Source organism: Parasteatoda tepidariorum, chromosome 10 (genome assembly GCF_982258835.1).
Source record: "Parasteatoda tepidariorum strain Cologne lab strain chromosome 10, Ptep-v5.0, whole genome shotgun sequence".
NCBI lineage: Eukaryota > Metazoa > Arthropoda > Arachnida > Araneae > Theridiidae > Parasteatoda > Parasteatoda tepidariorum.
In genome coordinates, this window is record NC_141764.1 from 3390269 (window position 1) to 3405522 (window position 15254).

A 15254-nucleotide genomic window follows, 5' to 3' on the forward strand; every position below is an offset into this window, starting at 1 on the left:
ATAGTTTCACATAGTTTTGGATAGTTTAACATAGTTTCACATAGTTTCGGATAGATTCACATAGTTTCACATAGGTTCGGATAGTTTCACATAGTTTCACATAGTTTCTGATAGTTTCACATAGTTTCGGATAGTTTCACATAGTTTCACATAGTTTCACATAGTTTCACATATTTTAACATAGTTTCGGATAGTTTCACATAGTTTCACATAGTTTCGGATAGTTTCACATAGTTTCACATAGTTTCACATTTTTTAACATAGTTTCGGATAGTTTCACATAGTTTCGGATAATTTCACATAGTTTCGGATAGTTTCACATAGTTTCGGATAGTTTCACATAGTTTCGGATAGTTTCACATAGCTTCACATAGTTTCACATAGTTTCGGATAGTTTCACATAGTTTCACATAGTTTCGGATAGTTTCACATAGTTTCGGATAGTTTCACATAATTTTATATAGTTTCGGATGGTTTTACATATTTTCACATAGTTTCGGATAGTTTCACATAGTTTCACATTGTTTCGCGCAGTCTCACATAGTTTCGGATAGTTTCACATAGTTTCACATAGTTTCACATAGTTTCGGATAGTTTCACATAGTTTCGGATAGTTTCACATAGTTTCGGATAGTTTCACATAGTTTCGGACAGTTACACATAGTTTCACATAGTTTCGGATAGTTTCACATAGTTTCACATAGTTTAAGATAGTTTCTCATAGTTTCACATAGTTTCATATAGTTTCGGATAGTTTCACATATCTTCGGATAGTTTCACATAGTTTTGGATAGTTTCACATAGTTTCGGATAGTTTCACATAGTTTCGGATAATTTCACATAGTTTCGGATAGTTTCACATAGTTTCTGATAGTTTCATATAGTTACACATAGTTTCGGATAGTTTCACATAGCTTCACATAGTTTCACATAGTTTCGGATAGTTTTACATAGTTTCAAAAAGTTTCGGATAGTTTCACGTAATTTCATATAGTTTCGGATGGTTTCACATAGTTTCACATAGTTTCGGATAGTTTTACATAGTTTCACATAGTTTCGCACAGTCTCACATAGTTTCGGATAGTTTCACATAGTTTCACGTAGTTTCACATAGTTTCGGATAGTTTCACATAGTTTCACATAGTTTCGGATAGTTTCACATAGTTTCGGATAGTTTCACATAGTTTCGGACAGTTACAAATAGTTTCACATAGTTTCGGATAGTTTCACATAGTTTGACATATTTTCGGATAGTTTCACATAGTTTCGGATAGTTTCACATAGTTTCGGATAGTTTCACATAGTTTCGGATAGTTTCACATAGTTTCGGATAGTTTCACATAGTTTCGGATAGTTTCACATAGTTTCGGATAGTTTCACATAGTTTCACATAGTTTCGGATAGTTTCAAATAGTTTCACATAGTTTCGGATAGTTTCACATAGTTTCGGATGGTTTCACATAGTTTCACATAGTTTCGGATAGTTTTCGGATAGTTTCTCATAGTTTCGGATAGTTTCACATAGTTTCGGACAGTTACACATAGTTTCACATAGTTTCGGATAGTTTCACATAGTTTCACATATTTTCGGATAGTTTCATATAGTTTCACGTAGTTTCGGATAGTTTCGGATAGTTTCACATAGTTTCGGATAGTTTCACATAGTTTCACATAGTTTCGGATAGTTTCACATAGTTTCGGACAGTTACACATAGTTTCACATAGTTTCGGGTAGTTTCACATAGTTTGATATATTTTCGGATAGTTTCACATAGTTTCGGATAGTTTCACATAGTTTCGGATAGTGTCACATAGTTTCACATAGTTTCGGATAGTTTCACATAGTTTCGGATATTTTCGCATAGTTTCGGATAGTTTCACATAGTTTAGGATAGTTTCACATAGTTTCGGATAGTTTCACACAGTTTCGGATGGTGTCACATAGTTTCACATAGTTTCGGATAGTTTCACATAGTTTCGGATGGTTTCACATAGCTTCACATAGTTTCACATAGTTTCGGATAGTTTCACATAGTTTCGGATAATTTCATATAGTTTCGGATGGTTTCACATAGTTTCACATAGTTTCGGATAGTTTTACATAGTTTCACATAGTTTCGCACAGTCTCACATAGTTTCGGATAGTTTCACATAGTTTCACGTAGTTTCACATAGTTTCGGATAGTTTCACATAGTTTCACATAGTTTCGGATAGTTTCGAATAGTTTCACATAGTTTCACATAATTTCACATATCTTTGGATAGATTCACATAGTTTCACATAGTTTTGGATAGTTTCACATAGTTTCGGATAGATTCACATAGTTTCGGATAGTTTCACATAGTTTCACATAGTTTCGGATAGTTTCTCATAGTTTCACATAGTTTCGGATAATTTCACATAGTTTCGGATAGTTTCACATAGTTTCGGATAGTTTCACATAGTTTCACATAGTTTCGGATAGTTTCACATAGCTTCACATAGTTTCACATAGTTTCGGATAGTTTCACATAGTTTCACATAGTTTCGGATAGTTTCACATAGTTTCACATATCTTCGGATAGTTTCACATAGTTTTGGATTGTTTAACATAGTTTCACATAGTTTCGGATAGATTCACATAGTTTCACATAGTTTCGGATAGTTTCACATAGTTTCACATAGTTTCACATAGTTTCACATATTTTAACATAGTTTCGGATAGTTTCACATAGTTTCACATAGTTTCGGATAATTTCACATAGTTTCACATAGTTTCGGATAGTTTCACATAGTTTCAGATAGTTTCACATAGCTTCACAAAGTTTCACATAGTTTCAGATAGTTTCGGATAGTTTCACATAGTTTCGGATAGTTTCACATAGTTTCACATAGTTTCGGATAGTTTCACATAATTTCATATAGTTTCGGATGGTTTCACATAGTTTCACATAGTTTCGGATAGTTTCACATAGTTTCGCGCAGTCTCACATAGTTTCGGATAGTTTCACATAGTTTCACATAGTTTCGGATAGTTTCACATAGTTTCGGATAGTTTCACATAGTTTCGGATAGTTTCACATAGTTTCGGACAGTTACACATAGTTTCACATAGTTTCGGATAGTTTCACATAGTTTCACATATTTTCGGATAGTTTCACATAGTTTCGGATAGTTTCACATAGTTTCACATAGTTTAAGATAGTTTCTCATAGTTTCACATAGTTTCATATCGTTTCGGATAGTTTCACATAGTTTCGGATAATTTCACATAGTTTTACATAGTTACACATAGTTTCGCATAGTTTCGGATAGTTTCACATAGTTTCACATAGTTTCGGACAGTTTCACATAGTTTCACATAGTTTCGGATAGTTTCACATAGTTTCGGATAATTTCACATAGTTTCGGATAGTTTCACATAGTGTCGGATAGTTTCACATAGTTTCGGATAGTTTCACATAGTTTCGGATAGTTTCACATAGTTTCTGATAGTTTCACATAGTTACACATAGTTTCGGATAGTTTCACATAGCTTCACATAGTTTCACATAGTTTCGGATAGTTTTACATAGTTTCAAAAAGTTTCGGATAGTTTCACGTAATTTCATATAGTTTCGGATGGTTTCACATAGTTTCACATAGTTTCGGATAGTTTTACATAGTTTCACATAGTTTCGCACAGTCTCACATAGTTTCGGATAGTTTCACATAGTTTCACGTAGTTTCACATAGTTTCGGATAGTTTCACATAGTTTCGGATAGTTTCACATAGTTTCGGATAGTTTCACATAGTTTCGGACAGTTACAAATAGTTTCACATAGTTTCGGATAGTTTCACATAGTTTGACATATTTTCGGATAGTTTCACATAGTTTCGGATAGTTTCACATAGTTTCGGATAGTTTCACATAGTTTCGGATAGTTTCACATAGTTTCGGATAGTTTCACATAGTTTCGGATAGTTTCACATAGTTTCGGATAGTTTCACATAGTTTCGGATAGTTTCACATAGTTTCACATAGTTTCGGATAGTTTCACATAGTTTCACATATCTTCGGATAGTTTCACATAGTTTCACATAGTTTTGGATAGTTTCACATAGTTTCGAATAGATTCACATAGTTTCACATAGTTTCGGATAGTTTCACATAGTTTCACAAAGTTTCGGATAGTTTCACATAGTTTCACATAGTTTCGGATAATTTCACATAGTTTCGGATAGTTTCACAAAGTTTCGGATAGTTTCACATAGTTACACATAGTTTCGGATAGTTTCACATAGCTTCACATAGTTTCACATAGTTTCGGATGGTTTTACATAGTTTCAAAAAGTTTCGGATAGTTTCACGTAATTTCATATAGTTTCGGATGGTTTCACATAGTTTCGGATAGTTTTACATAGTTTCACATAGTTTCGCACAGTCTCACATAGTTTCGGATAGTTTCACATGGTTTCACGTAGTTTCACATAGTTTCACATAGTTTCGGATAGTTTTACATAGTTTCGGATAGTTTCACATAGTTTCACATATCTTCGGATAGTTTCACATAGTTTTGGATAGTTTAACATAGTTTCACATAGTTTCGGATAGATTCACATAGTTTCACATAGGTTCGGATAGTTTCACATAGTTTCACATAGTTTCTGATAGTTTCACATAGTTTCGGATAGTTTCACATAGTTTCACATAGTTTCACATATTTTAACATAGTTTCGGATAGTTTCACATAGTTTCACATAGTTTCGGATAGTTTCACATAGTTTCACATAGTTTCACATTTTTTAACATAGTTTCGGATAGTTTCACATAGTTTCGGATAATTTCACATAGTTTCGGATAGTTTCACATAGTTTCGGATAGTTTCACATAGTTTCGGATAGTTTCACATAGCTTCACATAGTTTCACATAGTTTCGGATAGTTTCGGATAGTTTCACATAGTTTCACATAGTTTCGGATAGTTTCACATAGTTTCGGATAGTTTCACATAATTTTATATAGTTTCGGATGGTTTTACATATTTTCACATAGTTTCGGATAGTTTCACATAGTTTCACATTGTTTCGCGCAGTCTCACATAGTTTCGGATAGTTTCACATAGTTTCACATAGTTTCACATAGTTTCGGATAGTTTCACATAGTTTCGGATAGTTTCACATAGTTTCGGATAGTTTCACATAGTTTCGGACAGTTACACATAGTTTCACATAGTTTCGGATAGTTTCACATAGTTTCACATAGTTTAAGATAGTTTCTCATAGTTTCACATAGTTTCATATAGTTTCGGATAGTTTCACATATCTTCGGATAGTTTCACATAGTTTTGGATAGTTTCACATAGTTTCGGATAGTTTCACATAGTTTCGGATAATTTCACATAGTTTCGGATAGTTTCACATAGTTTCTGATAGTTTCATATAGTTACACATAGTTTCGGATAGTTTCACATAGCTTCACATAGTTTCACATAGTTTCGGATAGTTTTACATAGTTTCAAAAAGTTTCGGATAGTTTCACGTAATTTCATATAGTTTCGGATGGTTTCACATAGTTTCACATAGTTTCGGATAGTTTTACATAGTTTCACATAGTTTCGCACAGTCTCACATAGTTTCGGATAGTTTCACATAGTTTCACATAGTTTCGGATAGTTTCACATAGTTTCACATAGTTTCGGATAGTTTCACATAGTTTCGGATAGTTTCACATAGTTTCGGACAGTTACAAATAGTTTCACATAGTTTCGGATAGTTTCACATAGTTTGACATATTTTCGGATAGTTTCACATAGTTTCGGATAGTTTCACATAGTTTCGGATAGTTTCACATAGTTTCGGATAGTTTCACATAGTTTCGGATAGTTTCACATAGTTTCGGATAGTTTCACATAGTTTCGGATAGTTTCACATAGTTTCACATAGTTTCGGATAGTTTCACATAGTTTCACATAGTTTCGGATAGTTTCACATAGTTTCGGATGGTTTCACATAGTTTCACATAGTTTCGGATAGTTTTCGGATAGTTTCTCATAGTTTCGGATAGTTTCACATAGTTTCGGACAGTTACACATAGTTTCACATAGTTTCGGATAGTTTCACATAGTTTCACATATTTTCGGATAGTTTCATATAGTTTCACGTAGTTTCGGATAGTTTCGGATAGTTTCACATAGTTTCGGATAGTTTCACATAGTTTCACATAGTTTCGGATAGTTTCACATAGTTTCGGACAGTTACACATAGTTTCACATAGTTTCGGGTAGTTTCACATAGTTTGATATATTTTCGGATAGTTTCACATAGTTTCGGATAGTTTCACATAGTTTCGGATAGTGTCACATAGTTTCACATAGTTTCGGATAGTTTCACATAGTTTCGGATATTTTCGCATAGTTTCGGATAGTTTCACATAGTTTAGGATAGTTTCACATAGTTTCGGATAGTTTCACACAGTTTCGGATGGTGTCACATAGTTTCACATAGTTTCGGATAGTTTCACATAGTTTCGGATGGTTTCACATAGCTTCACATAGTTTCACATAGTTTCGGATAGTTTCACATAGTTTCGGATAATTTCATATAGTTTCGGATGGTTTCACATAGTTTCACATAGTTTCGGATAGTTTTACATAGTTTCACATAGTTTCGCACAGTCTCACATAGTTTCGGATAGTTTCACATAGTTTCACGTAGTTTCACATAGTTTCGGATAGTTTCACATAGTTTCACATAGTTTCGGATAGTTTCGAATAGTTTCACATAGTTTCACATAATTTCACATATCTTTGGATAGATTCACATAGTTTCACATAGTTTTGGATAGTTTCACATAGTTTCGGATAGATTCACATAGTTTCGGATAGTTTCACATAGTTTCACATAGTTTCGGATAGTTTCTCATAGTTTCACATAGTTTCGGATAATTTCACATAGTTTCGGATAGTTTCACATAGTTTCGGATAGTTTCACATAGTTTCACATAGTTTCGGATAGTTTCACATAGCTTCACATAGTTTCACATAGTTTCGGATAGTTTCACATAGTTTCGGATAATTTCACATAGTTTCGGATAGTTTCACATAGTTTCGGATAGTTTCACTTAGTTTCGGATAGTTTCACATAGTTTCGGATAGTTTCACATAGTTTCGGATAGTTTCACATAGTTTCGGATGGTTTCACATAGTTTCACATAGTTTCGGATAGTTTCACATAGTTTCGGATATTTTCACATAGTTGCGGATAGTTTCACATAGTTTCGGATAGTTTCACATAGTTTCGGATAGTTTCACATAGTTTCGGATAGTTTCACATAGTTTCACATAGTTTCGGATAGTTTCACATAGTTTCACATAGTTTCGGATAGTTTCACATAGTTTCACATAGTTTCGGATAGTTTCACATAGTTTCACATATCTTCGGATAGTTTCACATAGTTTTGGATAGTTTCACATAGTTTCGGATAGATTCACATAGTTTCACATAGTTTCGGATAGTTTCACATAGTTTCGGATAGTTTCACATAGTTTCGGATGGTTTCACATAGTTGCGGATAGTTTCCCATAGTTTCGGATAGTTTCACATAGTTTCGGATAGTTTCAAATAGTTTCGGATAGTTTGACATAGTTTCACATAGTTTCGGATAGTTTCACATAGTTTCGGATAGTTTCAAAGAGTTTCACATTGTTTCGGATAGTTTCACATAGTTTCACATATCTTCGGATAGTTTCACATAGTTTTGGATAGTTTCACATAGTTTCACATAGTTTCGGATAGATTCACATAGTTTCACATAGTTTCGGATAGTTTCACATAGTTTCACATAGTTTCGGATAGTTTCAAATAGTTTCACATAGTTTCGGATAGTTTCACATAGTTTCACATAGTTTCGGATAGTTTCACATAGTTTCGGATAGTTTCACATAGTTTCACATATCTTCGGTTAGTTTCACATAGTTTTGGATAGTTTAACATAGTTTCACATAGTTTCGGATAGATTCACATAGTTTCACATAGTTTCGGATAGTTTCACATAGTTTCACATAGTTTCGGATAGTTTCACATAGTTTCACATATCTTCGGATAGTTTCACATAGTTTTGGATTGTTTAACATAGTTTCACATAGTTTCGGATAGATTCACATAGTTTCACATAGTTTCGGATAGTTTCACATAGTTTCACATAGTTTCACATATTTTAACATAGTTTCGGATAGTTTCACATAGTTTTACATAGTTTCGGATAATTTCACATAGTTTCACATAGTTTCGGATAGTTTCACATAGTTTCAGATAGTTTCACATAGCTTCACAAAGTTTCACATAGTTTCAGATAGTTTCGGATAGTTTCACATAGTTTCGGATAGTTTCACATAGTTTCACATAGTTTCGGATAGTTTCACATAATTTCATATAGTTTCGGATGGTTTCACATAGTTTCACATAGTTTCGGATAGTTTCACATAGTTTCGCGCAGTCTCACATAGTTTCGGATAGTTTCACATAGTTTCACATAGTTTCGGATAGTTTCACATAGTTTCGGATAGTTTCACATAGTTTCGGATAGTTTCACATAGTTTCGGACAGTTACACATAGTTTCACATAGTTTCGGATAGTTTCACATAGTTTCACATATTTTCGGATAGTTTCACATAGTTTCGGATAGTTTCACATAGTTTCACATAGTTTAAGATAGTTTCTCATAGTTTCACATAGTTTCATATCGTTTCGGATAGTTTCACATAGTTTCGGATAATTTCACATAGTTTTACATAGTTACACATAGTTTCGCATAGTTTCGGATAGTTTCACATAGTTTCACATAGTTTCGGACAGTTTCACATAGTTTCACATAGTTTCGGATAGTTTCACATAGTTTCGGATAATTTCACATAGTTTCGGATAGTTTCACATAGTGTCGGATAGTTTCACATAGTTTCGGATAGTTTCACATAGTTTCGGATAGTTTCACATAGTTTCGGATAGTTTCACATAGTTTCGGATGGTTTCACATAGTTTCATATAGTTTCGGATAGTTTCACATAGTTGCGGATAGTTTCACATAGTTTCGGATAGTTTCACATAGTTTCGGATAGTTTCACATAGTTTCGGATAGTTTCACATAGTTTCACATAGTTTCGGATAGTTTCCCATAGTTTCACATAGTTTCGGATAGTTTCACATAGTTTCACATAGTTTCGGATAGTTTCACATAGTTTCACATATCTTCGGATAGTTTCACATAGTTTCACATAGTTTTGGATAGTTTCACATAGTTTCGGATAGATTCACATAGTTTCACATAGTTTCGGATAGTTTCACATAGTTTCACAAAGTTTCGGATAGTTTCACATAGTTTCACATAGTTTCGGATAATTTCACATAGTTTCGGATAGTTTCACATAGTTTCGGATAGTTTCACATAGTTACACATAGTTTCGGATAGTTTCACATAGCTTCACATAGTTTCACATAGTTTCGGATAGTTTTACATAGTTTCAAAAAGTTTCGGATAGTTTCACGTAATTTCATATAGTTTCGGATGGTTTCACATAGTTTCACATAGTTTCGGATAGTTTTACATAGTTTCACATAGTTTCGCACAGTCTCACATAGTTTCGGATAGTTTCACATGGTTTCACGTAGTTTCACATAGTTTCGGATAGTTTTACATAGTTTCGGATAGTTTCACATAGTTTCACATATCTTCGGATAGTTTCACATAGTTTTGGATAGTTTAACATAGTTTCACATAGTTTCGGATAGATTCACATAGTTTCACATAGGTTCGGATAGTTTCACATAGTTTCACATAGTTTCTGATAGTTTCACATAGTTTCGGATAGTTTCACATAGTTTCACATAGTTTCACATATTTTAACATAGTTTCGGATAGTTTCACATAGTTTCACATAGTTTCGGATAGTTTCACATAGTTTCACATAGTTTCACATATTTTAACATAGTTTCGGATAGTTTCACATAGTTTCGGATAATTTCACATAGTTTCGGATAGTTTCACATAGTTTCGGATAGTTTCACATAGTTTCACATAGTTTCGGATAGTTTCACATAGCTTCACATAGTTTCACATAGTTTCGGATAGTTTCGGATAGTTTCACATAGTTTCACATAGTTTCGGATAGTTTCACATAGTTTCGGATAGTTTCACATAATTTTATATAGTTTCGGATGGTTTTACATATTTTCACATAGTTTCGGATAGTTTCACATAGTTTCACATTGTTTCGCGCAGTCTCACATAGTTTCGGATAGTTTCACATAGTTTCACATAGTTTCGGATAGTTTCACATAGTTTCGGATAGTTTCACATAGTTTCGGATAGTTTCACATAGTTTCGGACAGTTACACATAGTTTCACATAGTTTCGGATAGTTTCACATAGTTTCACATAGTTTAAGATAGTTTCTCATAGTTTCACATAGTTTCATATAGTTTCGGATAGTTTCACATATCTTCGGATAGTTTCACATAGTTTTGGATAGTTTCACATAGTTTCTGATAGTTTCACATAGTTACACATAGTTTCGGATAGTTTCACATAGCTTCACATAGTTTCACATAGTTTTGGATAGTTTTACATAGTTTCAAAAAGTTTCGGATAGTTTCACGTAATTTCATATAGTTTCGGATGGTTTCACATAGTTTCACATAGTTTCGGATAGTTTTACATAGTTTCACATAGTTTCGCACAGTCTCACATAGTTTCGGATAGTTTCACATAGTTTCACGTAGTTTCACATAGTTTCGGATAGTTTCACATAGTTTCGGATAGTTTCACATAGTTTCGGATAGTTTCACATAGTTTCGGACAGTTACAAATAGTTTCACATAGTTTCGGATAGTTTCACATAGTTTGACATATTTTCGGATAGTTTCACATAGTTTCGGATAGTTTCACATAGTTTCGGATAGTTTCACATAGTTTCGGATAGTTTCACATAGTTTCGGATAGTTTCACATAGTTTCGGATAGTTTCACATAGTTTCGGATAGTTTCACATAGTTTCACATAGTTTCGGATAGTTTCACATAGTTTCACATAGTTTCGGATAGTTTCACATAGTTTCGGATGGTTTCACATAGTTTCACATAGTTTCGGATAGTTTTCGGATAGTTTCTCATAGTTTCGGATAGTTTCACATAGTTTCGGACAGTTACACATAGTTTCACATAGTTTCGGATAGTTTCACATAGTTTCACATATTTTCGGATAGTTTCATATAGTTTCACGTAGTTTCGGATAGTTTCGGATAGTTTCACATAGTTTCGGATAGTTTCACATAGTTTCACATAGTTTCGGATAGTTTCACATAGTTTCGGACAGTTACACATAGTTTCACATAGTTTCGGGTAGTTTTACATAGTTTGATATATTTTCGGATAGTTTCACATAGTTTCGGATAGTTTCACATAGTTTCGGATAGTGTCACATAGTTTCACATAGTTTCGGATAGTTTCACATAGTTTCGGATATTTTCGCATAGTTTCGGATAGTTTCACATAGTTTAGGATAGTTTCACATAGTTTCGGATAGTTTCACACAGTTTCGGATGGTGTCACATAGTTTCACATAGTTTCGGATAGTTTCACATAGTTTCTTATGGTTTCACATAGTTGCGGATAGTTTCCCATAGTTTCGGATAGTTTCACATAGTTTCGGATAGTTTCACATAGTTTCGGATAGTTTCACATAGTTTCACATAGTTTCGGATAGTTTCACATAGTTTCACATAGTTTCGGATAGTTTCACATAGTTTCACATATCTTCGGATAGTTTCACATAGTTTTGGAGAGTTTCACATAGTTTCACATAGTTTCGGATAGATTCACATAGTTTCGGATAGTTTCACATAGTTTCACATAGTTTCGGATAGTTTCAAATAGTTTCACATAGTTTCGGATAGTTTCACATAGTTTCGGATAGTTTCACATAGTTGCGGATAGTTTCATATAGTTTAGGATAGTTTCACATAGTTTCGGATAGTTTCACATAGTTTCGGATAGTTTCACATAGTTTCACATAGTTTCGGATAGTTTCACATAGTTTAGGATGGTTTCACATAGTTTCACATAGTTTCGGATAGTTTCACATAGTTTCACATAGTTTCACATAGTTTCGGATAGTTTCACATAGTTTCACATATCTTCGGATAGTTTCACATAGTTTCACTTAGTTTCGGATAGATTCACATAGTTTCACATAGTTTCGGATAGTTTCACATAGTTTCACATATTTTAACATAGTTTCGGATAGTTTCACATAGTTTCAGATAATTTCACATAGTTTCGGATAGTTTCACATAGTTTCGGATAGTTTCACATAGTTTCACATAGTTTCACATAATTTCATATAGTTTCGGATGGTTTCACATAGTTTCACATAGTTTCGGATAGTTTCACATAGTTTCACATAGTTTCGCACAGTCTTACATAGTTTCGGATAGTTTCACATAGTTTCGGATAGTTTCACATAGTTTCGGATAGTTTCACATAGTTTCGGACAGTTGCACATAGTTTCACATAGTTTCGGATAGTTTCACATAGTTTCACATATTTTCGGATAGTTTCACATAGTTTCGGATAGTTTCACATAGTTTCACATAGTTTCGGATAGTTTCTCATAGTTTCACATAGTTTCATATAGTTTCGGATAGTTTCACATAGTTTCGGATAATTTCACATAGTTTCACATAGTTTCACATAGTTTCGGATAGTTTCACATAGTTTCACATATCTTCGGATAGTTTCACATAGTTTTGGGTAGTTTCACATAGTTTCACATAGTTTCGGATAGATTCACATAGTTTCACATAGTTTCGGATGGTTTCACATAGTTTCACATAGTTTCGGATAGTTTCACATAGTTTCGCACAGTCTCACATAGTTTCGGATAGTTTCACATAGTTTCACATAGTTTCGGATAGTTTCTCATAGTTTCACATAGTTTCATATAGTTTCAGATAGTTTCAGATAGTTTCACATAGTTTCGGATAATTTCACATAGTTTCGCATAGTTTCGGATAGTTTCACATAGTTTCGGATAGTTTCTCATAGTTTCGGATAGTTTCACATAGTTTCGGATAGTTTCACATAGTTTCGGACAGTTTCACATAGTTTCACATAGTTTCGGATAGTTTCGGCTAGTTTCACATAGTTTCACATAGTTTCGGATAGTTTCACATAGTTTCGGATAGTTTCACATAATTTTATATAGTTTCGGATGGTTTTACATATTTTCACATAGTTTCGGATAGTTTCACATAGTTTCACATTGTTTCGCGCAGTCTCACATAGTTTCGGATAGTTTCACATAGTTTCACATAGTTTCGGATAGTTTCACATAGTTTCGGATAGTTTCACATAGTTTCGGATAGTTTCACATAGTTTCGGACAGTTACACATAGTTTCACATAGTTTCGGATAGTTTCACATAGTTTCACATAGTTTAAGATAGTTTCTCATAGTTTCACATAGTTTCATATAGTTTCGTATAGTTTCACATATCTTCGGATAGTTTCACATAGTTTTGGATAGTTTCACATAGTTTCGGATAGTTTCACATAGTTTCGGATAATTTCACATAGTTTCGGATAGTTTCACATAGTTTCTGATAGTTTCACATAGTTACACATAGTTTCGGATAGTTTCACATAGCTTCACATAGTTTCACATAGTTTCGGATAGTTTTACATAGTTTCAAAAAGTTTCGGATAGTTTCACGTAATTTCATATAGTTTCGGATGGTTTCACATAGTTTCACATAGTTTCGGATAGTTTTACATAGTTTCACATAGTTTCGCACAGTCTCACATAGTTTCGGATAGTTTCACATAGTTTCACGTAGTTTCACATAGTTTCGGATAGTTTCACATAGTTTCACATAGTTTCGGATAGTTTCACATAGTTTCGGATAGTTTCACATAGTTTCGGACAGTTACAAATAGTTTCACATAGTTTCGGATAGTTTTACATAGTTTGACATATTTTCGGATAGTTTCACATAGTTTCGGATAGTTTCACATAGTTTCGGATAGTTTCACATAGTTTCGGATAGTTTCACATAGTTTCGGATAGTTTCACATAGTTTCGGATAGTTTCACATAGTTTCACATAGTTTCGGATAGATTCACATAGTTTCGGATAGTTTCACATAGTTTCGGATGGTTTCACATAGTTTCACATAGTTTCGGATAGTTTTCGGATAGTTTCTCATAGTTTCGGATAGTTTCACATAGTTTCGGACAGTTACACATAGTTTCACATAGTTTCGGATAGTTTCACATAGTTTCACATATTTTCGGATAGTTTCATATAGTTTCACGTAGTTTCGGATAGTTTCGGATAGTTTCACATAGTTTCGGATAGTTTCACATAGTTTCACATAGTTTCGGATAGTTTCACATAATTTCGGACAGTTACACATAGTTTCACATAGTTTCGGGTAGTTTCACATAGTTTGATATATTTTCGGATAGTTTCACATAGTTTCGGATAGTTTCACATAGTTTCGGATAGTGTCACATAGTTTCACATAGTTTCGGATAGTTTCACATAGTTTCACATAGTTTCGGATAGTTTCACATAGTTTCGGATATTTTCGCATAGTTTCGGATAGTTTCACATAGTTTAGGATAGTTTCACATAGTTTCGGATAGTTTCACACAGTTTCGGATGGTGTCACATAGTTTCACATAGTTTCGGATAGTTTCACATAGTTTCGGATGGTTTCACATAGTTGCGGATAGTTTCCCATAGTTTCGGATAGTTTCACATAGTTTCGGATAGTTTCACATAGTTTCGGATAGTTTCACATAGTTTCACATAGTTTCGGATAGTTTCACATAGTTTCACATAGTTTCGGATAGTTTCACATAGTTTCACATATCTTCGGATAGTTTCACATAGTTTTGGAGAGTTTCACATAGTTTCACATAGTTTCGGATAGATTCACATAGTTTCGGATAGTTTCACATAGTTTCACATAGTTTCGGATAGTTTCAAATAGTTTCACATAGTTTCGGATAGTTTCACATAGTTTCGGATAGTTTCACATAGTTGCGGATAGTTTCATATAGTTTCGGATAGTTTCACATAGTTTCGGATAGTTTCACATAGTTTCGGATAGTTTCACATAGTTTCGGATAGTTTCACATAGTTTAGGATGGTTTCACATAGTTTCACATAGTTTCGGATAGTTTCACATAGTTTCACATAGTTTCACATAGTTTCGGATAGTTTCACATAGTTTCAC